This window comes from Narcine bancroftii, chromosome 3 (genome assembly GCF_036971445.1).
Source record: "Narcine bancroftii isolate sNarBan1 chromosome 3, sNarBan1.hap1, whole genome shotgun sequence".
Taxonomy (NCBI): Eukaryota; Metazoa; Chordata; class Chondrichthyes; order Torpediniformes; family Narcinidae; genus Narcine; species Narcine bancroftii.
Genome location: NC_091471.1, coordinates 7,165,301 through 7,189,765, shown reverse-complemented (window position 1 = coordinate 7,189,765; position 24,465 = coordinate 7,165,301). Strand labels below are relative to the sequence as shown.

At 41.3% G+C, this 24,465-nt stretch overlaps 1 protein-coding gene and 1 long non-coding RNA gene across 4 annotated transcripts in view; one reads left to right on the top strand and one right to left on the bottom strand.

Annotated features, from left to right (window-relative positions):
• The window catches only part of sema4f (sema domain, immunoglobulin domain (Ig), transmembrane domain (TM) and short cytoplasmic domain, (semaphorin) 4F), a 245,386-nt gene that overhangs the window by 133,596 nt on the left and 87,325 nt on the right, over positions 1-24,465 (bottom strand). The window lies entirely within an intron of this gene.
• Positions 1,243-22,941, top strand: LOC138756039 (uncharacterized). Its single transcript, XR_011352691.1, has 3 exons — positions 1,243-1,387; positions 12,689-12,743; positions 22,752-22,941. It is a non-coding gene; the product is annotated as an uncharacterized lncRNA (long non-coding RNA).

Below are 24,465 nucleotides of genomic sequence, written 5' to 3'. Positions count from 1 at the left end.
TGGGGGAGGGGTTTAATAGAAACTGGAGAAGTCGACGTTAATGCCATCTGGTTGGAGAGTGCGCAGACGAAATATTAGGTAGCAGTATCTGCAGGAACTTTTAAAAAACAATGCCAAGTTGATCATCAACCTGAATAATGTACTCACAAGTGGGATTAGAACCCACAAAACTTAAATTAAAAAAAATCAAAATAAACTAGCACACCCATTGAGATTAAATGGAAAAATAACTCAAATACATGGTGTCAAGTTACTCATTAAGCCAGAAAGTTTTTAATGGTTGCACCTGTTATTAAGATAACAGATTGCTTCCAAAAACCTCTACCAATAGAAAAAGGTACCCCTCAGCTTTACAGGACAACAAATCCCTGGTTAAATTTAAAAAAAATAATTATTCCAGACTGCTTAAGATCGTGGCGCACAACATTTTTGCAGGATGGGGTGGTTTGGCAACCAAAATTATTTTTGAGGCTACTCACATGAATGCATAGCCATGAATTTCCTGAAAGTCAGCAAGGGAGTGAGGACTTGTGTTCCAACTTTAGAGTGTTGAAAGTCCAAAAAAATGAACACCCTAGGTTATATTTCCATTGACCCTGCATCAGGATCAGAGACTCCATTCTTTTCATTGGAGGTGATTAAATGTCATTGAATTTAAATGTTTTTGTTTAGATTTAACATGATACATCTGTTTTATATATTTTCTGTGTTTTATTGGGGACGGCAAGGTTGGCATAATGATTAGCACAAAGCCTTCCCTGCACCAGTAATCGGGCCCGGAGTTCAAATCCCGTGCTGTCTGTAAGGAGTTTGTACGTTCTCCCCATGTCTGCGAGGGTTTTCCCCAGGGGCTTTGGTTTCCTCCTACCCTTTAAAACATACGGGGCGGGGGGGGGGGGTGGGGGGTAGGTTAATTGGGTGTAAATTGGGAGGCATGGTCTCATGGGCCAAAATGGCCTGCAATCATGCTGTGTCTAAATTTAATTTTTTTTTTATATAAACATTTTTAAGGATCAGAATTTGATAAAATATTTATCTTTTGAGGATAATTAATTCATAATACAGTGCTTTTAAAAAAATATATTGCCACATTTGTGAATGAATACAAGTTTTAAAAACAACTACAGATATTGGAAATCTAAAATAAAATAGAAAATGGAACAGTGATACTCTTTCAAAATCTGAAAATTCAACTGTCTCTCTTTCTTTCCATAGTGTTTTTTTGCATACAGTATCAATATTCCTGACATTCCCCACAAAGAATTTTTGACAATTCTTACAACTAGTATTCCTGAGAGCGAGTGTGACATCATAAGCTGCCAAATTCTTCAAAGGGCAAAACACTCCACTGTTCAGAAGTCAGCTACGGAACAAAGTTGCTGTTGTGGTAAGTGCAGATGAGAGAGCAACAAGTACAAGCAGTTCTCATTTCTCAGCAACCTCAACAGCAGGAGGGCATGGGGGTGAAAAGAGGAGGGAAGGAATTGCTGAAAGAGATTAGTTTCACAGAAATGCAAGGGAACCTATTGGACTGGAAGTTCCCAGAATAGAATGTGGTTCTACAAGGCTCTGAACAGAAACAATAATGAATTCCTTTGCAAGATAGAATAAAATGAACATTTTCAATGTTATTTCTGCAAAAATATTCACAAACTCTTCTCACTGCTACCTTTGGGAAGAAGGTACAGAACCCTGAAGTTCAGCAACTCTTGGATCAAGAACAGTTTCCCACCCCCCCCCCCCAAAAAAAACGCTACCAGGTTCTAGAACCTTTCCTTATTATCCTAATCATAAACTATTCTGGAACCATAAAAAGACCCACCTGTGCTATTGAAACATCAATTTCTTGTCTTGAATTATTCAACTGTGAATACTTTATCTACCTTTTATATTTTATCTCTTTCCATGCAGTAATTTAATGTCTTACATTGGAATTATTTATTTTTCCCCACCATCCGGCAACAGAGTACCTCTGGCTGAAGCAAGATTTTCTTGCACATTTATATTGTACAGTCCATTTCCGATTATCTGAAACGCTGGGGACCGGACATGTATCGGTTAACTGCATTTTCCAGATACCTAAACAATGCCTTTAAGCAGCAGAATACTTGCATCGGCTGTCGCCGGTTCCGACACCTCCACCACCGTCGTGGAACCTGCCCAAGCACCTGAGGTCCCCGCTCCAATCGCAGCCCAGTAGCATCAGCCGTTAAAACAACAAAAAACAAGGAAGAAATAAAAGTTTAATTCTTATCTTGAGTACACTTGTGTACACGAGAGCTCAGTTGGATTCAAAATGGTGTTAACAGCAAGTCAAAGTCACAGATGGTCACCCAGATGGAAGGGTGGGCTAAACCGTGTAAGGAGTCGAAAACTCGGCACCAAGCAGTCAGAACAATGGGCTAAGGTTGCCCAGTGGCCATGTCGCAAAGGAGCTTGCTCCTCTGGGCTCAATGGGCAAGTTCTCGAGGTGGAGTCCAGTGATTGCATTTCAGTATGCTGGTATTTCACTGTCTATCTGTTGCGCCTCTTAATGCTGCGTAATCCACCCCTGGAGACAAAGTGTGCACCAACTGAATGGATCACCGGCCACCACGTTGTTCTTCCCGGAGATATGCCTGATTGTGGTGGTGAATTTGGATGCGTACGACAGGTAGCATTGCTGGCTGGCTGACCAAGGGTCGGACACTTTGGCAAATGTGAAGGTGAGGGGCTTGCAATGTGAAGATAGTGAACTCCCTCCCTTCCAGGAAATACCTGAAGTGCCAGATGGCCAGGTACAGGGCCAGCAGCTATTGAATGTGCTATACTGGATCTCTGGGATCCACAGGTGCTGGCTGAAGAAAGCAAGTGGTTTCCACGGGCCTTCGATTAGGTGTTCAAGCACGCCACCAACTTCCACTTCTAAGGTATCTACAGTGAGGGGCATGGGGACATCTACCCGGGAGTAGACCAGGAGTATGGCGTCAGCTAGAGCATCTTGGCCTGGTCGAAAGTCGCCATTGCCTCCTCCAACCAGGCAACTTCTTTGGCTTTGTTGGAATCAAGCCGAAAAGGGGACACATGATCCAGGCCGCTGAGGAATGAACTGGTGATAAAAGTTAATCCCCTCGACAAATTCCTGCAGGCCTTTGACTCTGTTGGCTCCAGCAAATTGGCGAATGACTTCCACTTTTACCAGCAGAGGAACAACTGTGTGGGGGTTGATCCAGTGTCCCAAGGAGTTGACGGTGGGTAGAACGAACAGACACTTGGAGAGGTTGATCGCCAGACCCTAGTTACTGAGGTGGCGGCAGAGCAGGCGCAGATGTTCCTGGCGGAAGTGGCTGGCCAACAGATTGTCATCTAGGTAAACGAACAGAAAGTTCAGATCTCACCCTACTGCATCCATGAGGCACCGGAAATTCTGTGCTGTTTTTTTTTTTAAGGCCGAAAGGCATCCTAAGGAATTCAAATGAGCCGAACAAGGTAATGATGGGCATCTTTGGAAAATCAGATGGGTGGTTGGGAACTTGATAATACCCTCAAACCAGGTCAATCTTTGAAAAGATGCATGCCCCGTGTAGGTTGGGCATGAAGTCCTGGATGTACGGGCCTGCATATCTATCAGAGGTGGCTGTGTCATCCAGCTTCCTGTAGTCACCACATGCCCTCCATCCTCATGGAGGCCCATGAGCTGTCTGAATGCCACATGATCCCCATCTCCCCCATTTTGTTAAACTCCTCTCTCGTGAGTCAAAGCTTGTCTGGGGCTTGTGGGAATGTGATGCATCCCACCATGTTTGGGGACTGCTGTGGAACTCTGCAGTGTGATGATGGATGCGAACACCAACAACACCCTGGCGAACTCGTCGTTTGAATATATTAGAGTCCAGGTACAGAGCCAGCAATTTGGCCTCACCAAGTGGGAACATCTGGAAGTCTTTGCGTCAACCTGCCATCATACTTTCAGATCCATGAGCAAACAGTGCAGAGGAAGTCTGCACCCAGCCATGGTTGTGATACCACAGCCAGTGTAAATATCCAGGAGAGGCGGCTGGAACCAAATTGCAAGGGGATAGCCCGCATGCAATATGTGCAGATGGTGCTGCTGTTGGCTGCCGTGAGCTCTGGCCCGGCCCTTCTGGTTCAGGTATCGTGGCTTGAGTGGGGGTGGGGGTTGGAAGCATGCTGATTTCCACCCCTATGTCTACCAGGAATCTGTGCCCGGAGTGTCTGTCCCAGACGTTCAGGAGGCTATCACGGTGGCCAGCCGCCAGAGACATCAACGACAGCTGGCCCTCTCATTTCCCTAGAATGAGCCTAGCGGTCAGTATCAATCGGCTCCAGGTCCCCACCTTTGATGGTAAAAACACAAAGACTCCAAAATGGTGTCATCTCTTAGTGTGGGTGTTGCAAGTTTTACCACTGGGAATGCAGTGTGGCTGGGCCTTCAGCACTAATCCCGATGCTGCCTCTGCCATTTTGTTCGCATGCCACAGAAAATCCACACAAGCGGCCGCCTTTCGCGGGTCAGCGAAGTCCTCATTTGCTAGTAGGAGGCAGATGTCCTCCAAAAAGATCTGTTCAAAGAGTAGGCATGGCTTTTGGCCATCTACTAATGTCAGCATCAGGGTTGATGGCCCTATGTAGCAACTGCGTGGCCGGTTTGTGGCGTGAGAGGCTGAATGGACTGACCAACAAGGTCTTGAGTGCTTCATACCTGCCAGCCTCTGGGAGCTGCTGCAGGAAGCCGATTACTTGAGAGCAGCCACCACGTAATGTCATCAGAGACAATATTCCTGACCCAGAACTGGACCTCTGCTTGTTGAAACCAGACAAGGGGCTAAGTGGTACAGAAAGCTGCATTCTGAAGAGCTGAGTCGCTCACATTGTCCATGTCAATTGTGTCGTTCGTGTCGGGACCACATGCTGTTGGACCTTCAGGGTCACCAATGTGGCTGTCAAGCCAGTGCAAGCAAAAGGAACATGCTGAGTTGACCAGAGTTTTAGTTCAACTGATTTACTAATTCAAAAGACGGGCTTAAGAGGCTGCACTTGTCCCAGCAATCGTTGTGCCCTGTGGGGCAGAAGAGTGACATCGGCTTCCAGGCCGAGGCTTTGCCCCGCACTGAGAGTCCTTGTGAATGCCTCTGGCTGCGGACTTGCCCGCGACTGCTGGAGCCTGTTTACTTGCTGTGTGGAGTGAGCTGCCACAAGCATCAATTGTGAGAATGTTAGCTTGGGAAAGGCTGCTACAATTGACACTGTATTCCTGTGATATTTCTCCAGAGTTCTGACATGTTTGCTGAGGAACTCCATGTTCCTAAAGCATGACCACAAAGCTTAATGGTCAAAAATTAATCAAAGATTTTTAAAAATATTTTGCACAGTATGATGGGGTGGTGAATTGGATTAGTAAATATGCAGACCATCCTAAGATAGGTGGAATAGTGGATAATGAAGAAGGTTTTCAAGGATTGCAGAGGGATTTGGGCTGCTTAGAAAAGTGGGCTGAAAAATGGCAGATGGAATTTAATGCTGATAAGTGTGAGGTGCTTCATTTTGGTAAGAAGAATCAGAATAGGACATACGTGGTAAATGGGAGAGCATTGATGAATACAGAAGAGCAGAAAGATTTAGGAGTAACGGTACATCGTTCCCTGAAGGTAGAAACTCACGTGAATAGGGTGGTGAAGAAGGCTTTTAGTATGCTGGCCTTTATCAATCATTGCATGGAATATAGGAGTTGGGAGGTGATGTTGAGATTGTAGAAGACGTTGGTGTGGCCTAATTTGGAGTTCTGTGTGCAGTTCTGGTCGCTTAATTATAGGAAGGATATAAACAGAGTGGAGAGAGTGCAGAGAAGGTTGACCAGAATGTTACCTGGGTTTAAGCATCTAGAGTATAGGGAGAGATTGGACAGATTAGGTCTTTATTCTTTGGAGCGTAGAAGGTTGAGAGGGGATTTGATAGAAGTATTTAAGATTATGAAAGGGATAGACAGAGTGGATGTGGATAGACTATTTCCGTTAAGAGGAGGAAAGATTAAAACAAGAGGACATGAGTTAAGAATTAAGGGGCAGAGGTTTAGAGGTAACATGAGAGGGAACTTCTTGACACAGAGAGTGGTAGCCGTGTGGAATGATCTTCCGGGAGAAATAGTGGCGGCGGAGTCAATTGTATTATTTAAGAAAAGGTTGGACAGGTCTATGGATAAGAAGATGGAGGGTTATGGGCATTGTGCAGGGAGATGGGACTAGAAAGGGGTGTTTGGTTCGGTGCGGACTAGAAGGGCCTAATGGCCTGTTTTCGTGCTGTAATTGTTATGTTATGTTATGTTACTAGATTGCAAAATGAGAGACACAGGGTGTTTGTACTGTTCTGTGTTTGATTTGATCCCCCACCCCCCCAACCCCCCACAGCTCCTACTCCATTTCTATTTAATTACCAAGATCTGACCAATGTTTTCATTGCAGTTCATTTCATTGGGATTTACATTAATTATTTAGCACTAAAGTGTCCAGAATGGTGCCCCACAACCAATAGAGGTGCAAAAAAATGGGAAAATGGCTAAAAGTTGGAAGGTCACATCACGCAAAGCGAGTTACAATGCAGCTACAAATGGAACGCCAAGATCCATGTCTAATGTCAGAGTTTTAGAACCATCCAGCATGGAAGCAAACCCTTCAGTCCAACTCATCCATGCTAATCAAATTGTCATTCACAGCTAGTTCCATTTGCCTCTATTAAGCTCATATTCCTCTAAATTTATCCCATCCACAACCTGTCTGAATATCTTTTTAAATACTGTAATCATAGCAGAGAGAGTGGAAAGCACCGGAGTTCCTTGGAGTTCACTTTACTAGTGACCTATCGTGGACACTTAACATCATCTCACTTGTCAGGAAGATTCAACAGTCACTACACTTCTTGAGAAAACTGAAGAGGACAAGGCTACCAGCCACCAAGGTGATCTACCTGGATCGTTCTCTGAAGATGGCGTGAAAAATCATTCAGGGGCCCCCTTCCACCAAGCACACAGCATCTTTCAGCTGTACCCATCAAAGAAGAGATGCAGGAGTATCAGAGCCAGCACCACCAGGCTGTGGAACAGCTTCTTTCCATGGGCAGTGAGAATGCTGACGACCAAAGGAACTGCTCACTAACCATCTGAGACTCTAATATTCATGAAATGATATTTATTTATTTGTATGGATTTGTCCTGTATATATACTGTTTTGTCTGTATGTGTGTTATAATTGGTTGTGTTTTTATACGTTTTGCACCGAGGACCAGAGAACACTGCTTTGTCGGGTTGCACTTGTACAATCAGATAACAATAAACTTGACCTCTTTCGCTTACTATGGCAGCTCGTTTCCCCTCAAGTTTCTTCTTCCATGCCCTCTTGTTTTAGACCAATACCCTGGCCAAACTTATCATTCCACTTATATATGCCCCACTTGATGTCTTTAACTTCACCCTTCAGCTTCCTACATACAAGGGGAAAAAATCCTAACTACTCACTCTTAAAATTCAACTTCTTCAGTCCCATCAAATTCTGCATGAATCTTTTCTGTACTTTTTCCAGCTTAATGACAAAACGGCACACAATTTAAAAAAAAATTATTTACAATACAGTAGAAGCAGATTCCAGCCACTGAATCCTGTGCCATCCAATTAACCTACAACCCCATATGTTTTTAATGGAGGGTAGAGGAAACCTGAGCACCCAGGGATAACCCAAGCCAGTTATAGAGAAAACAAATTCCTCACAGTGCCAGCGTCGAGTTGCTGGTACTGTAATAGCTTCCCGCTAACCACTATACTAACTGTGGAACACAACCCTTGAAATATTGGCTCACCAATGTCTTGAACAGTTTAACATGACGTTCCAATCCCAGTGTCAAAATGAAAATGGGAACATGGACAGGGAATAGTAAATTTGGTTCTATGTTCATAATCACTGAAAATGTATCTTGCAGTTTATTTTTCAAGTTGTAATTCTTAACAGTGCTAATAACAGAAATATTACAATAGATAGTTAAATACAAGTTATTCTAATATTTTGGAAAATATTAAATTCATTTTAAAAATAATATTAATGGACTGAAAAGGATACAAAGAAAAATAAAGATAGCTTCAAAACAAATTTACTAAATCAGAGAATTGAATTAATTTCTTATCTCCATATTCCTCTGCTGAAGATGTGAGTAACTAACTTGTCTCGCACTCCCTCAGAAGCATATAATTTCTGGTAAAATGACAAAAATTGGCCTGTGGCGGCTCACCACAAGGCAGGCGAACCGACCCCGCTTGTAAGCCATGCGGCGTGACAGCCTGCCAAAATGGCGCCATCGGGGGTTTCCCTACTTCCAGCATGGGGCTCAGAAACCCGCGCTGAGGGACCATGTGATGCCCGGGTGACGTCAGCGCCCTCCAGTGCAGTTCTCAGCCAGGTCCGGGCTGGAAGTATAAGTGCAGCCCAGCAGCCTGCAATAAACGAGTCTGCTCACTGAGCTCAACCCGTCTGGTTGCGTGTGTTATTGCAGGAGCAGAGTAGCCGCTGCTACAATTGGTGACCCCGACTGGTTCATACGTCTTGGAACCCATCAGGAGCGAGCCTGGGATCAGCGAATAGCCGTAAAACTGCCTGAATTCTGGGTTCAGGAGCCAGAGACCTGGTTCGGCCATGCGGAGGCCCAGTTTCACTTCCGCCAGATTTCGTCCAACACGACCAAATTCTACCATGTGTTCGCTGCCCTGGACCAGGCCACCGCCAGACGCGTGCTGTACCTTGTTCAGCACCCACCCACCGAGGACAAATACGAGACCATCAAGCAAGAGCTTACCAGGTCCCTCAGACTATCCAGACACCAGCGTGCCGCTCGGATGCTGCACCTCGACGCCCTGGGGGACAGGTCCCCGATGGAGCTGATGGACGAGATGCTCGTGCTCATGGGTGAGCACACCAACTGCCCACTCTTCGAGCGCATTGTCCTTGACCATATGCTCGGGGACATCCGGCCGCTGCTGGTCCAGGAGAGCTTCACCGACTCGAGGAAGGTTGCCCAGAAGGCCCAAGAGCTGTGGCTCGCACGATTCCCAGAGGGCTCAGTGGTCCAGCAGGTCACGAGGCAAGGGCACGACCATGCCAAGCCCACCCCAAGCGCTGCAGTAGAGCACCCAGCCCCTGCAGGGGCCCCCAAGAACATGCACCCATTGCCAGACGTCCAAGGTGCACAGGCACACCAGGGCGCCCGTACAGGAATTCAAGCATGTCCGGGAACGGTTCAGCCACATTCACATGGACATCGACGGGCTCTTACCCATTTCCCGGGGCAACCATTACCTGTTTACGGTGGTGGACTGCACCACTCACTGGCCTGAGGCGATCCAGATGCCTGACGCCTCCACCGACTCCTGCTCCCAAGGACTTTTGCATGGTTGGGTCACCCGGTTCGGCATCCTGGGTCATCTTACCAGCAATCGGGGTACCCAGTTCGCATCTGCGCTCTGGGCACAGCTCGCCAACAGGTTGGGGATTCAGCTACACCGCACCACGGCCTACCACCCACAGGCCAATGGACTGGTCGAACGTCTGCACCGCCACCTTAAGTTGGCACTCATGGCCCGCCTCACCGTCCCCAACTGGGCGGACAAACTGCCTTGGGTGCTCCTGGGCATCCACTCCACTCCCAAGGAAGATCTGCAAACGTCATCAGCTGAGCTGGTCTACGGTGCACGGCTGGCGAACCTGGTGAGTTCGTCAACGCACCTCACAATCCCCAGCGGTCGCCTCATGAAGTACTTCCTCACCTCAGGGCACGCTTGGACTTGTTCGAACACCCACCGCTGCCCGGGTATGGCACCCACCCGTCTTACGTTCCCGGCGAACTGCTTTCCGCAGAGTACGTTTTCGTTCAGCGGGGCCCGACCATGGTACCTCTGCAGCGACCATATGAGGGGCCATATAGGGTTATACAGCATTCCGGCTCAACGTTCACGCTGGACATTGACACCAGGCATGAGCTGTTTACCATGGACAGGCTGAAGCCAGCGCACCTCGATCCCACCGAGCCCATGGTCATTGCCCAGCCCAAGAAGCGAGGCCGCTCAGCAAAAAAGGACATTGTCGCCGGTTCTGGGGTGACGGTGTGACGGCTCACAAGGCACACGGCGGGGCAGCCGGCCAAAATGGCGTCGTCAGGGGTTTCCCTTCCTTCCAGCACGGGGCTCAGAAACCCGCGCTGGGGGACCACGTGATGCCCAGGTGACATCAGCGACCCCCCAGCGCAGTTCTCAGCCAGGTCCAGGTTGGGAGTACAAGTGCAGCCAGCAGCCTGCAATAAACGAGTCTGTTCACTGAGCTCAACCCGTCTGGTAGGTAGTATGTGTTATTGCAGGAGCAGTGGAGCTGCTGCTACAGGTCACTAATTTCCTGAGGTTTAAAAGTAACTGAATTGTCCTTCCTCACAGCATTAATAATCTTTGAAGCTTGTTCAGTTTTCAATTGCCATGCCAAAACTTCATATGCTCTGCCCCCTAACTCGTCATAACATTGCTTAGGTCTTTGAATCAAACGTTCAAATTGGTCAGTTTGCAATATATACCAAATTCAAACATTTATTGACATCACCTTTAACAGCAAAAATGTCCTTTTTAAGAGAAGAAACTTCTTCAGATATATTGTTCATTTTTTCAGTTATAATCATAAATCCATGTTCCATCTGAGTAGATATTTGCATTGACATATTGCCCATTTGATGTGCCATTGATTCCAAAACGGTAAAAACAGCTTCAAAATTAGTGTCCTCTCCTTGAGCCCTACCTTGTTTCTCTTCAACAACAATCAACGATTCTTCTTCCAATTCTTTTAATTCAGCCTTCGATTTCATCTTGCTTCTGGTCTGGACCCCTACAGCTTGTTCAGAATGCCGTTGACCCTCACCAACAGCCCAGACCTTATCCAGTAACTCCCAGACATGCACCGCGCATGCCCGACAACACAGAGGTCCGCGCATGCACATCTTCCAACATGTTGTCCCAAACCTCCACGCCGCCGGGACTCGCAGCAGCGCCACACATAAGGTCCATCATGGACTCCAACGACTCTACAGTGCGCCTGATAATTTACCAATATTGAAGGAGGAGGATGTGAGAAAGTTGGATTCTCCTTTTATGGATTTAGAAATAAAGGATGTTATTCAACAAATGCCTAATGGGAAGTCACCAGAAGATGATGGGTTCACTGGTGAATTTTATAACGTTTTTTTATGATGATCTGTCCTCTGTATTCATGGATGTTCTTAATCAGATAACTCAGGAGCAAGCTTTACCAGACTCGTGTTTGAGTGCAATAATAAGTTATACCAAAAAAAGACAGAGACCCTTTGAAGGTTTCTTTTTATCAACCAATTTCTTTATTAAATGTGGATTATAAAATAATAGCAATATTATTAGCAAATAGATTAGCAAAGTATTTACCACAATTAGTACATTCTGACCAGGCTGGTTTTATTAAAGATAGGTGTGCTTCGGATAATATTCTTACAGAGTGGTTTCATTGATCAACACTTCACGTCAGCAACCCAACCTACCAATGGTAGTATCATTAGATACTGAAAAAGCTTTTGATAGGGTCAAATGGAATTTTTTATTTAAAATTTTGAAGAAATATAAATTTGGACCCTTATTTATTGGTTGGGTGAAGGCACTATATAATCCTGTAGAAAGGGTGGCGACAAATCGTCAAACTTCTTCCTTTTTTAAATTAACACGTTCAACTCGTCAAGGTTGTCCTTTGTCGCCAGCCCTATTTGCGTTGGTCATTGAACCGTTAGCTCAGGCTATCACGCTGAATGAGAATATTGCAGGTATAAGGATTGGACAGGATGAATAAAAGATTAATTTATTTGCTGATGATGTTTTGATATATTTAACTAATCCGGATCAATCTTTAATTTATTTGCAAAATTGTTTAGAATTATATGGTAAATTATCTAGATATAAAGTGAATTGAGATAAAAGTGAAATACTACCAATTTCTGAAGGAAATTATGATCAATGTAGACAAATTAGTAAATTTCGATGGACTGATAAAATTAAGTACTTAGGGATAATGATTGATGAAAATTTTCAATCATTGTATAATTTAAATTATGTACCATTAATGAGAAAGATTAAAGCAGATTTGTCTAAATGGAAAGATTTACCTTTAACTTTTATAGGTCGAGTAAATTGTATAAAGATGAATATTTTTCCACGAATGCAATATTTGTTTCAATCGATTCCTTGCTCTCTTCCAAAATCCTTTTTATCAAGATTTAAGTAAAGTTATGGAAAGGAAAATTAACAAGATTAGTGATGCATAAATTGACCTGCCAGATGCTTTGGGAGGTTTGCAATTACCTATTTTTTTAAAAAATTATTATGAACCAGCTCAATTAAGATTTATTAATCGTATGTTAGATGCTTCGAATCCTCCTACTTGGGCTAGGGTGGAATTGGCTGCGATATTGGAATCTTGTCCTCATCAGTTTGTATTTAAATGGAATACTGTTTTATTACAAAAATATAATGTACTAATTTTGAAACATTTATTTGAAATTTGGACTAAAAGGAATTTATTAATAGGATCAAAAGGTAGTTTATCAGTTCAAACCCCAATATATCAAAATAAATTGAATCTTTTTCATTGAATAATAGAGTTTTAGAAGATTGGTGGATTAAAGGAATAAAAAGATAGCAGGATTGTTTTGAAGTAGGTAATTTTTTATCATTTAATCAGCTTAAAGAGAAATTTGGGATTTTAGAGAATTCTGTTTGTTTATTACCAAATGAGGGCATTAGAGAAAAATATTTTTCTCATATTTTTCATATTTTTCAAATAAGTGTTTTATATCAGAGATGTATGCATTATTACAAGATACTATGGATTAAAAAAATTAGATACATCTAGGATTAAATGGGAGTGTGATTTAAGTTGTGAGATTAGTCAGGTAGATTGGGAAAATGTGTTATGATGGGTTGACTAAATTAATTAATATAAGATATAGTTTGGTTCATTATAATTTTTTGCATCAGTTATATTTAACCCCTGAAAAATTGAAAAAATATGGATTTAATCATTCAGATCTGTGTTTTAGGTGTGTATTATGTGTTGGAACATTTCTACATTCTGTTTGGTTTTGTGATAAAGTTCATCCTTTCTGGTTTAAAATTAGGAAGTTTCTTCAAAATTTGTTTAAAATTCAATTTCCTTTAGATCCAAAAATTTTTTTGTTAGGTTATTTTATTCCGTTAGTGGACTTGGGGTTAGACAAGTTTCAGACAGAGTTTATTCGTCTAACATTGGCAGTTGCTCGTAAATGTATTGCTATGTCTTGGAAAGATGAAGTGGAGTTAAATGTAATTCGATGGCATCATGAGTTGAAGCCATGTATCTATATGGAGAAAATAACATATAATTTACATAATAATTGATTTTTTTTGTTAAGATATGGACACCTTATATGAAGAATATGAATTTAGTAATATTGTAAATTACTGAATGTTTTTGTTTATTTTTAATGTTTCCCTTGAGGGATCCATTGTGGGAGGGGGGAGGGGCGGGTTTGTTTTATTGTTTTATTATTATAGATTACTTATTCTGTAAAAGATTGTTTATTCTTATTGAAAAAATACTAAAGTTTTTTTTAAAAAACTAACTTGTCTAAGACAGATCTCCTCAAAGCAGGTGTGCATTGTATGTAGTTCTGGTCACTGTGGGAAGGGTGTGATAGCAATAAAAAAGTGCAAAAGAGATTCATTGGGACATTGCCTGGAACGGAGGGCTGTATTTCTAAGGAGAGAATGGATAGGCTCAGTTTGTTCTCACTGAGATATTAGAGGTTGAGCGATACTTTATTTAGGTTTACAAAACTGAGGGGCGTATGGTAGAGTTACAGTCTCTTCTCAAGGAAGTTTAAAACGAAGGTTAAGTAAGGTGAGAGGATCGATTCAAGGGAGATCCTCGGGGATAGATTTTAAACACAGAGGATGGTAGTTATAGGAACTACCAGATAAATTGGTAAAGGCATTTGGACAGGTATTTGGCTCAAATGAGTAGAGGAATATGTCCCTAATGTTGGCAAATGGGATGACTGGAGATAGGCATCACATTCAGCCTGGTCATGTTGGGCAAAAGGACCCATTTCTGTGCTGTACAACTCCATAATTCTAATAATATCATCTTCAATTGATATTTATACCAATTCACAATTCAGAAAGATTTCAGAATGAATAAGGGGTGTAGACATTTATCATTTCTACCAACAATGCACACTAATTTTGAGAACCCGAAAACAATTTCAAAATTTAATTCCTACCCCAGAGAAAAATGTTTTTCTCAGTGAAACAAGTAGATTTTATGATTTTGCACTTGCGGTACTGTTTTGTGTCCCACAAGTCGACAATTCATTTTGAACAGGTCATCAACTCTGCAAGAATTACTTATTTATGTCAGGACACAATCACCATTTTACCCCAACTCTTAACATGCACGGTTGACTCTGGGTTAGGATTACCAGTTGGTAAAAGCTGCAAACAGAAGGTCCTCTTGCTTTCTATGCAGCAATATTACATCAAGTAATAAAAGCCAAAGTAGCAAAACTGTCTGCATGGCACTGAAACTCTCCAATCACTGAAACTCTCCAATCACTGAAACTCTCCAATCACTGAAACTCTCCAATCACTGAAACTCTCCAATCACTGAAACTCTCCAATCACTGAAACTCTCCAATCACTGAAACTCTCCAATCACTGAAACTCTCCAATCACTGAAACTCTCCAATCATTCAAAGTTTATTAGTGAATCAGGTTATTTTTGTGTACAAAGTTGTTTTTGTCTTCAGAGAACAGTACAAAGAATTGCATTCATGCTAACTCTAATCAGATTAATGGTCAACTGTTAAACAGTGCATATTTGCATCCACAATAAAGTGGCTCACCCCAAGCGTTTCAGGGAAATGCTATGAAGTCTAATGAGACACTAAGGGTTTACAAATTGGATTGTAACACGAGTTTAACCTACCATTTTGGCAGGTTATTTACCTTTGTACAGGCTAATTGATGGGTAGAATTTTTTTTTAAACTGCATGGGTAGGCAAACCACCTCGGAGGTGGATTGTCTACCCATGTACATACACCGTGTAGCTGTCAATTTGTAAGCGATCGATAGCTGCCCAGGTAGAAAATGACAGCGCTTGTGTGCAATGGCCATCTTTCTTACCCATAATCCCCCACATCACTGAAATGCCAGAGCAGTTCCAGCAGCGTGGTGAATTAAAGGTAAGAAAGACGGCCATTGCTCCTGCCCCAACTCTTCTCCCCATCGGTCCACTCCCAACTCTTCTCCCCGCAGGCATAACAGCATTCCCCCTGACCCCAACAGCGTCCACCCACCAGTCTGACAGCATTATGACTGCGCTCGCCCCAGCCCCAACAGCGCCTCCCCCCTACTCCGATTCCACGCCTACCCTTGCCACTTACCTTTTGGAGGCCAACATAGGGAACAGGAGATCCCTGCAGGGCCTCTAGCAATGTGGTGAGAGTGTGAAGGGCAGGAGAACCCTTAAATTGCCCAGTCACCATTCAACCAGGCAATTTAGGGTCCATTGTGTAAGAGGCTGTAAAGGCTGCTACAAATGTAGGATACTCAGGTCCTGAGCAGACCCAGTTTGTAAATGGCTACAGACACAGGAGGTCACGAGGATTTTTAAAAATATATAATGGAAGCAGTAAAAGAACTATAAACGAGAAATTAGAAGCCATGCACAGGAGAGACTGGAGGCAAACTATGATATCACTTCGTTGAGCACCTTTGCTCTGAATGCTGCAATAACAACTTCCGGTGGCCAACAACTTCAATTGAGATGTCTGTCCATGGCCTCAAGTACTGCCATATCGAGGCCATCCGCTGAAGGAAGAACACCTTATTGTCCATCTTGACAGTCTCCAACCTGATAGTATCAATATTGTTCTCCAATTTCCTTTAAACCCCTCCCTCGGTTTCTCTTTCCTTCATCATTCTGCTTTCCTTCCTCCAGCTCCCCACCCCCTTCCCTTCCTTCTCCTATCAGAGAGCTATCTTTTTTAGCCTACTGCTTTCTCCTCCTATCAGTTCTTAGTTTCTTTCTCTTCTACCCTCCCACCTGTATCCGGATATTCCCTCTTACCTGTTTCCCTCTTCTCCTTCACCCTCATTTCCCCACCTTTTAATTCAGACATCTGCAAGATTTTCAGCATTCCTGAAGAGTGGCTGAGGCCAAAAACATCCACTGTATTTTACTTCCTATGGATGCTGTGCAACCTACTTTGTTTCTCCAGTACTTTTGTGTATCTCCCTGGCCAGTACTTGCCTTTCCAAATGCAGGTGGTTCTTGCCTCAGAATTGCCCCAGTAACTACCTGGCTTGTCTATGCAGCCATTCTTAAATGAAGTCATGACATTTGCCACCTTCCAGCCTTCTGGCACCTCACCCATAGCTAACAATAATGCAAATACCTCTGCCAGGGCTCTTGCAATTTCTTGGGAGAAAAAGAATGCCAATGTTTCAGATCAGAATTGTCTCCCCACTAAACAAGTTTATTGTCATCTGATTGTACAAGTACTACCTGACAAAACAATGCTCTCCTGTCCTCTGTACAAAACATCCAGACATACAACCAGACATAACATACTTAAAGAAAAACAAGTCATTTGCAGGTCAAGAATTCAGCTATACAAATGAGAATCTCAGATGGTTAGTGTGAGCAGTTCCTTTGGACATTCAGCATTCTCACTTCCCATTAGAAGAAGCTGTTCCTCAGCCTGGTGATGCTGTCTTTGATACTCCTGAATCTCTTTCCCAATGAGAGCAGCTGAAAAATTCTGTCTTGACACTTTTACACTGCCAGAAGAGCAGAAAATTTGCAAAAATTTTCTGCTACTCAGCAGCTGTGTAAAAGTGCCTAATGTTTACAATTTTCAATTAAACTCAGATTTATCTGATATGCCTCTAATTTAAAAAGAAAGAAAAGAGGACCCCCCTTTAATCAAACCCCTCCCTCTAAACAAGGTCAACTTATAAATATAGATATGAATCGAATGACTACATCCAAAATCCAGACAGCGCACCTCAGGAGCATCCAAACACCTTAATTCTTGTAATTATGATAGTATTCCAAGAATGGACCCCACGTCTTATGAAAATTAAACTTTACATTTTTAACATTATACCTGATTTTCTTTCTAAACTTAGGAAAGACAGAATATCATGTAACCATTGAGTACGAGTAGGTGGAGTGTTGTCTTTCCATTTCATCAAAATTGCCCATCGAGCTATCAGAGGTAAAAGCTAAAATTCACTTTTGAGATGAAGTCAATAATATATCCTCTTCTTGCAAAGAACCAAATAAAGCAATTAAGAACATAGTTCTAATTTGATCTTTTAAAAAAAAATTCACTGATAAAGTTTGAAAATTGTTTTTTCCAAATTTTTTCTGAACTAGGGCAAGTCCAAAACATGAAAACATGAATCTCAAAAATTTTAGTTATCACTTATGCAGTCTCTCATATCTCTGGCAATGTTTTCCCAATTTTCCCACAATATCCTAGGTAGGATACATTTGGTCAGACTTTGTACAGTTTAAGAATGTCAGAATCTCCTCTCTGGCAATGTGGATAGGTTTCAAACAAAAAATGTTTCATAAGGATCAGTGCTAGGATCCCTTTGGTTTGTGCTGTATACAGGGCCCTGAATAATGTTTTCTACAAAGACACATTTCTTTACATTACTTGCCCCTGTGCTCCATGGTTTTAAATTTGTAATCAAACAATTTCCATGTGATTAAAGTGCACATCCCAGATTTTAATCAAGATTATTTGTATACATTTTGGTTTGACCATGTCGAAATTACAGCACTTTTTATAGGTAGTTCTCCCATTTCAGGGCACGAGAATGTTTGTGTCACAGGACGGCATGGTTAGCACAACACTGTTAGAGCACCAGCAACCAGGACCAGGGTTTGAATCCTGCAATGTTTGTAAGGAGTTTATACGTTGTCCCCATTTGCATGGATTTCTTCCGGGTGCTCCAGTTTCCTCCCACCCTTCAAAAACCTATCAGGGGTGTAGGTCAATTAGATGTAACTGGGCAGTATGGCCCCATTAGCTAAAAGGGCCTGTCACTGTGCTGTCTGTCTAAATTAGGCTTCACAGGTATTTATGATTACGTACTCAGAAAGGGATTAATCGTTTCATTAATGCAGGTATAAGAGAGCGAGGCTTACTTTTAAGCTTTTGATCACCAAAATTAACTATTTGGAAGATCAGTAAGAAAAGTGTACTGGTGAGCTCTGTAATCAGATAAACCAAGGAAGATCTCCACTACCGATGACAGAATTCTCATCATGAATAAAAATCCCCATACGCCTGTCCGACAGATCAGAAACACTCTGCAGGAAGCAGGTGTGGATGTCTCAATGACTACTATCCACAGGAGACTTCATGAACAGGAACACAGAGGCTACACTGCAGGATAAAAACCACTAAAAGGCCAAAGAAACAGGATGGCCAGATCATAGTTTGCCAAGGAGTATTTAAAAGTCTGCAGATTTCTGGAAAAAAAAAAGGTCTTGTGGACAAATGAGACAAAGATTAACCTGTATCAGAGTGATGGCAAGAGCAAATCGTGGAAGCATAGAGGAACGACCCAAGATCCAAAGCATATCATATTATCTGTGAAACATGATGGTCAGCTTGTTATGACTTGGGCATGTACAGTTGCCACAGGTACTGGGGATATTTATCCTCATTGATGTACATAACTATTGATGGCAGTAGCAAAATGAATTTGGAGGTGTAGACAAACATCTTATCTGCTCAAATTTGAGCAAATGCCTTCAACCTCATTGGACGGAGCTTCATCCTACTCCAGGATAATAATCCCAAACGTATGCTAAAGTAACAAAGGAGTTTTTCAAAAGCTAAAATCTGGAAAATTGTTGAAAGGTCAGGTCAGTCACCTGATCTAAATCCAAATGAGCATGCCTTCCATATGCCAAAGAGAAAGCTTAAGGAAACAAGCAGGAACTAAAGATGGCTGCAGTAGGAAACTGGTAAAGTAGAAGGAAACTGGCATTTTGGACATCTGTTATTAAAAATTGATACTTGTGGACACTGCTACCTCATCTCTCATTTGCCATATTAATGGCCCTACACAAAGCCCTAGAACATCTGGAGAGCAAAAATGCATATATCAGGATGCTCTTTATCAACTACAGTTTGGCATTTAACACCATCAACCTCTCAAAACTGAACAGCAAACACCAAGGCCTAAGAGTTAACACCCCGCTGTGTAATTAGATCATGGATTTCCTCATCTCCAGAACACAATCAGTGAAGATTGGTAAGAAACTCTTCTCAATCTCCATCAGTACCGGGGTATCACAAGACTGTGTTCTTAGCCCCCTGCTCTACTTACTTTACACCTATGACTGTGTAGCTTGGTTTGTCAATAATACCATCTACAAATTTGCCGGCACCATGGTAGCAGGTTGTATAAAGGAAGGATACAGGATGAAGATTGAAAACTTGGCTGAATGGTGCACCAATAACCACTTTGCGTTCAATGTCACCAAAACTAAGGAGCTTATTGTTGATTTCAGGAAAGGAAAACCATAGTCATTTAAAGAATTGGGATTTTAAGGGTATAAAAATATTGCAGGATTGTTTTGTAGAAGGTCAATTTCTTTCTTTTATTCAATTGAAAGAGCGTTTTAACATTACTGAAGCTTCTTTATTTGTTTATTATCAACTTTGGTCACTGGTTAAAAAAATGTATGGTAGAGAGATGGTTTTACCTGTATTGTCGGAATTTGAGTCTTTGATTTCTTCTGTGCTTAAAAGGGGTTATATTTCTGTTACGTATCAAGTATTACAAGATAATATGGATAAGTCGGAATGGGAGAAATCTAAGTTTAGATGGGAAAATGATTTAACTTTTATTTTCCTGAAGATTACTGGATGGATAAATTAACAGAATGGTACAAACAAGGGGGCTTACAGCTACCAAACTTTAAGAATTATTATAGAGCAGCACAATTAAGATACCTATCAGATTTTTATCAAACAAGAGAAAAACTAGATTGGACCAGATTAGAGCTAGATAAGATAGGGGAGAAGGTACCTGAACATATACTATATAAGTGGGATGAAAAACTGGTGCAACATAGGAATTCACCAGTACTGCACCATCTGCTCAACATTTGGAAGAAGATTCATGTAGAAAGGAATAAAACAAATTATCAACTACCAAAATTAATACTGACGCAAAATCAACTCATGCCTTTCACAATAGATAACCTTTCCTTTAGAGAATGGGAAAGAAAAAGGATCAAAAGAATAGAAAATTGGTTTTCGGGAAATAAATTATTATCTTTTGAACAAATGAAGTACAAATCTGGTATAACTCACGGTACAATGTTTACATACCACCAACTGAAAACCTACTTGAAGGACAAATTGGGAAGCAGGCTGAGGTTACCAGAAGGAAGCAGCTTTGAATATGTGATTACAGACACAATGATAATTAAAAGATTTATAACAAACATGTACATCAAACTGCAAGAGAAAGAGAACGACGAAATAAGCTGTAAACCCAAACAAAAGTGGGAACAAGATCTAAACATAAAGATAAAGAATGAAACATGGGAAAAGCTATGCTCCAGAACTATGAGAAATACAATAAGCATGAGGTTACGCATGATACAATATAAATGGTTACACAGGCTATACACCACACCCCAAAAGATAAATAAATGGGACCCAACAGTATCAGACAGATGTTTTCACTGTAAGAAGGAGACGGGAACAACAGTACATGCAATTTAGGCATGTGAGAAAGTGAAAAAGTTTTGGGAAGATCTAAATCAGGAATTAAATAAAATCACAAAGACAACATCCCAAAAAATCCAGAGATCTTTCTTCTAAGTAATACAAGAAGTAAAGAACTTGGCCTCGATTTGGATGAAGCACAAAAAAGATTTATTATGATAGCCTTAGCTGTAGCAAAAAAAATGTATTATGTCAACCTGGAAATCAGAAGAGAGCCTGAGAATACAGCAATGGTACATAGAAATGAATAAATGTATTCCATTGGAAAAAATAACATATAATTTAAGAAAAAACATCATAGTATTCGAACAAATTTGGGAACTGTACATGGAACACAACAGAGAAGTCCTACCGTGGACCTCCACCTCCTAAAATGACAGAAGGAGAAGACGACGAAATGAACTGACCCAGTGGGTAAAAGTAGATGACACCATTTTCTTGTTTATTTTCATTGTGTGATGACATTGTTTAATGGGTTTAATGTATCATATATGTTAAATGTTTAGTGGGTGGGGAGGGGGTGGGAAGGAGGGAGGGAAGGGAGGGGGGAAAAAAGGGGAGAAAATGACACAGTGTATATTCCAGAGGGAAATGTTTATGTGTATTTTGGTTAATATGGTTCATAGTGTGAAAAATAAAAAATTTAAAAATTAAATAAAATTACTGGAAGGATATGTGCCATGATAATCTAGTAACACTATCATGATATGGAATGGTTAATTATAATTTTTTTGCATCAGTTATATTTAACTCCTGAGAAATTGAAAAAATATGGCCTTAGTAATTCAGATTACTGTTTTAGATGTGGTACGTGTGTTGGAACTTTTTTACATGCTGTTTGGTCATGTATATATGTACAGATTGAAGAGACTACCTCACAGTTCGGCGGGCAGCAACCTCCTTTGAAGAAGACCGCAGAGCCCACCTCACTGACAAAAGACAAAGGAGGAAAAACCCAACACCCAACCCCAACCAACCAATTTTCCCTTGCAACCGCTGCAACCATGCCTGCCTGTCCCGCATCGGACTTGTCAGTCACCAACGAGCCTGCAGCAGACGTGGACATACCCCTCCATAAATCTTCGTCTGCGAAGCCAAACCAAAGAGAAGAGACATGAAATTATACAAATCAGAATGATTAAATGGGAATGAAATAGAAGAATTTTTGATGAATGTCAAACTTGCAAAACTAGAAGAGAAAGGATAGAATTAGATACTCACTTCACAAGGGAAGAAATTGAAAAGGGCCTGGGCCCTACAGGCGAATATATCACCGGGGTAAGATGGATTTCCACCTCACTATTAATGCCCCCCTGTTAATGGATGCCCTGGACCAAGCAGTGGAAAGACAGACCCTCCTGGAATCATACACAACTGCAATTATTACAGCATTACCAAAAAATAGGGACCCACTAAAAACTTTGTCATACAGACCAATATCCCTGTTAAATGCTGGTTATAAGTTTTGGCAATTATTGTTCTGACCTATTAGTGTTGGCTAAGAGATCAGGACAATAATTTCCAAAATTGATACATACGGATCAAGTGGGACTTGTAAAAGGAAAGCATTCTTAAAATAGTCTAGGAAGATTATTTAATAAATTACATGGAAAATCTGAACAAAATCCAAGTATTAGACTCCCTTGATGCATTCAACCATTTGGAAAGGCCCTTTTTTATTTAAAACACTGGAAAAATTTATTATAGGCAGAACACATATAAATTGGATAAAAACTTTATACCATAAACCACAAGCCAAAATAATAACAAATAATCAGATGTTGGCAGTGTTTCTCTGGAGTAGATCAAGCAGACAGGGATGCCCCTGACCCCAGTGTTTTCTATTTTATTTTAGTGATTGAACTGCTGGTGGAGATAAGAAGAAGGATCCGGATATAAAGGGCTTCAAAGTCAGGAAAGAAGAACACAAAATCAGTCTATTCACCAATAATGAGCTGTTGTACTTATCAGAAGCGGCTAAATCTTTGGAAAAATTACAAGAAACAGGCTACAAAATAAATATGAATAAAAGTGAGATAATACCATTAACGATTTTTTATGAAAGATACCAAAAAGAAAGTAAATTTAAATGGAAGACAGATGGAATAAGGTATCTTAGAATAGTAACTGGCAATAACTTGCAAAATCTGTACCAACTAAATTCTCTTCCTCTTCTTGGGAAGATGGAGAGACCGACAGAAATGGAGAGACTTACCGATTACCTTAGTGGGAAGGGGGAACTGCATCATAATTTTTCGATCACTGCCTATTCCGTTACCTAAAAAACGTTTTAGGCAACTAAACAACTATATTAGATAATTTGTATGGAATAATAAGATACCAAGAATTGCAGTGGAAAAGCTGACAGGGACTGCAGGCTGGGAGGACTTAGACTTCAAAAAATATTACCTAGCTGCAAAGGCTAGATTTCTCGCTGCCTTCTTCACTGAAGGCAACCCTCCTCCCCGTCTTGAGTTCAAATGGAAATGTATTCAATGGAGGAGGGGGAACCAAATTATTTTATAAACGGAGTGTCAAATCACTGAAGAAAAAGAAGGATATCCCCATTTTAATACATATGATTAGAATGTGGCAAGAAATTAATAAATGTATAGGAAAAAAAGTAGGGATATCAATAAAAGCATCATTGTGTAAAAATGTGTTATGCCTATGGACATGGGCAATAGAATATTAAATTTGTGGTTTGACAAAGGTACAAGACATATTAAATTAAGGACAGTTACACAGAAGGAATTCTTTTGTCTTTGAACGATTAAAACACAAATATGGAGAGGCCAATGGGACCTTTTTCTGTTTTCTTCAGTTTAGATCGTTCTTAAGAGAAAGTCGGGCACCAACCTTGACACTACCTAAAATTAGTGAAAGCAAACAAATGGTCTGGATGGAGAAAACACCCAGATGTATAACAAAGATGTGTTTCAGATGTGGGACTGAGACAGGAAATTTTCTACATGCCACGTGGTCGTGCGTAAAGACGAGGCCATTTTGGCAAGAAATGGCAGAAAAATTAACCAGGATAACAGGAGTGGCCTTTACGGGCGACCCAGAGTTATATCTATTTGGTAATTACATGGAAATAGGCAACAAATTGACTAAATATCAAATCTCATTGACAAGAATGGCACTGATGGTGGCAAAATAAATGTATCGTAATCACTTGGAAGTCCAACTTCCTCTACTTATAGCACAATGGACTGCGGAAATGTACAACTGTATGGGGGGGGGGGGGGGAATCACATCTAACTTGAAGAATAAATGTGACACTTTTGTAAAGGTCTGGCAGCTGTACCTGGACCACATAGGGGCCCAAAAATAGTAATAAAAAGGAAAAAAGGTTATAAAAGTAACTATTATACATACAAAAATGTAGTTCCCCCAACTGTATATATTTAAAATATATGTAAGCTCTGACAGTGAATGAATCTGTATGTATGGGGGAGGGAAGGAGGGATATTTATGTACGAAAAAATTTAATATATTGCATATTTAAAATCAAAAATAGAATTTTCAACAAAATAAAGAACTTCATATTCCTGGGTGTCAACATC